We start from the raw sequence: 2,160 nt of genomic DNA, 5'->3' as shown, positions 1-2,160 counted from the left end.
TATTCTTCTTTCACAATTATTCTGAAAAGTTACATGATTCCAATAGGTTCTTAGTGTGATGTGAATGTTTCCAACAAAATAGTCTGAGTTACAAAATATGAATTATATAAAACAGTACATGACAGGTGATTAGAATGGCTGGACTTTGTTTACGAGTGTAAAAGAATTTAGATCAGGGGGCCGGGTGGTGGTGCACCTGGTTGAGCACACAGGTTATAGTGCTCAGGGACCCGGGTTCAAGCCCCCAGTCCCCACCTGCAAGGGGAAAGCTTCACAAGGGGTGAAGCAGGTCTGCAGGTGTCTCTCTGTCTCCCCTACCTTCTCAATTTCTGGCTGTCTCTATCCAATAAATAAAGATAATTTAAAAAAAAAGAATTTAGATCAGGGGAGTCAGGTGGTAGCGGTAGCACAGCGGGCACAAGAATGGCATAAGGATCCCGGTTCCAGCCCCCGGCTCCCCACCTGCAGGGGGGGTCGCTTCAGAAGCGGTGAAGCAGGTCTGCAGGTGTTTCTCTTTCTCTCCACTTTTTTGTCTTCTCCTCCTCTCTCCATTTCTTTCTGTCCTATCCAACAACAATGACATCAATAACAATAATAACTACAACAATAAAATAAGGGCAACAAAAGGGAATAGATAAATAAATAAATACAAAAGAATTTTAAAAAGAAAAAAGCATTATTTAAAAAAATGATTTTAGATCAAAGGGATCCCAAGGAAACTGTTTAAATCTCAGTATCAAATAAAATCATAAAAATTCACAGTAAGACCCCACCTGCAGGGGAGTCACTTCACAAGCTGTGAAGCAGGTCTGCAGGTACCTGTCTTTCTCTCCCCCCTCTGTCTTCCCTTCCTCTCTCCATTTCTCTCTGTCCTATCCAATAAAGAGGACATCAGTAACAACAACAATAATAACTACAACAATAAAACAACAAGGGCAACAAAAAGGGAATAAATAAATATTTTTAAAAGTTGTTTATTAAAAAAAAATTCACAGTAAGATTTTGTTTGTGTTCTTTCATTTCGACTGCCGACATGCCATCCAGACTCAGGAAGACCCGCAAGCTCCTGGGCCACTTGAGCCACGGCCACAGCTGCATCAACAAACACCAAAAGCAACCCGGGAGGCCGCGGCAACGCTGGTGGTGTGCATCACTACAGTATCAACTTTGACAAATATCACCCACATTACTTCAAGAAAGTTGGCATGCGTCATTACCACTTGAAGAGGAATCAGAGTTTCTGCCTGACTGTCAATCTGGATAAACTGTGGACCCTGGTTGGTGAGCAGACACAGGTAAATACTGAAAAAAAAAAAAAAAAAAACTGGAGCTGCCCCCATCATCCACGTGGTGCGGTTGGGCCACTACAAAATCCTCTGGAAGGGAAAGCTCCCAGAGCAGCCTGTCATTGTGAAGGCCAAATTTTTCAGTAGACGAGCTGAGGAGAATATTAAAGGTATTGGAATAGCCTGTGTCCTGCTTGCTTGAAACCACATGGGAAGGTTCATTAGACGCTATAAATGTTAAAAAGAAAGAAAGAAAAAATTTGCTTGTATAGGGACTGCAAGACATCTTACCCACAGAGCACACACTTTACAAAGTGCAAAGGCCAGGGTTCCAGCTCCTGATCACCACAGGGGAACACCAAACACCGCATAGAGACAGAGCAGTGTTGTGGTGTCTCTCCTTTCCTATCTCTCCCTAACTTTCTTTCACTATCTGAAAAAAAAAAATTACACTGGAACCATGCAATGGCAAAAATAAAATACATGTATGTTATAAATATATATGCTCACTTTGGTGGATGTGAGCAAAACCTGAAAAATAATCCACAAACAGTAAAATATTTATACACAAGTACCTAAATCAATAATTTAATTATAGAGTTGCTTTCTTTGATAAAATACATTCTTTATGTACCCATGTGTCAACAACTGTCCTGTAAACCATTATTTCCTCTAATAAAATGATTTGGAATTAAGAAGAAAAATACACACAAACACACATAAATATATATGGAAGAAAGGATATTCTGTGGATAGTAGGCAGCTCAGCCAGGATAGCACACACACCATTTATCACATAGGAGGACTGGGGGTCTAGCACTTGGTACTATATGAAAGCATAGTGCATGACACTGACAGAAGGTCCACGAATAAT

General features: G+C 40.6%; 1 pseudogene; it reads left to right on the top strand.

The window, feature by feature from the left end:
• The first annotated feature begins 550 nt into the window (after nt 1–550).
• Nucleotides 551–1,688, top strand: LOC103116947 (large ribosomal subunit protein uL15-like; annotated as a pseudogene).
• Nucleotides 1,689–2,160: the final 472 nt, after the last annotated feature.

The sequence above is a fragment of the Erinaceus europaeus genome, chromosome 8 (assembly GCF_950295315.1).
Source record: "Erinaceus europaeus chromosome 8, mEriEur2.1, whole genome shotgun sequence".
Taxonomy (NCBI): domain Eukaryota; kingdom Metazoa; phylum Chordata; class Mammalia; order Eulipotyphla; family Erinaceidae; genus Erinaceus; species Erinaceus europaeus.
The sequence above is the reverse complement of the archived record's forward strand: the minus strand, read 5'-3'. Positions and strand labels throughout refer to the sequence as shown.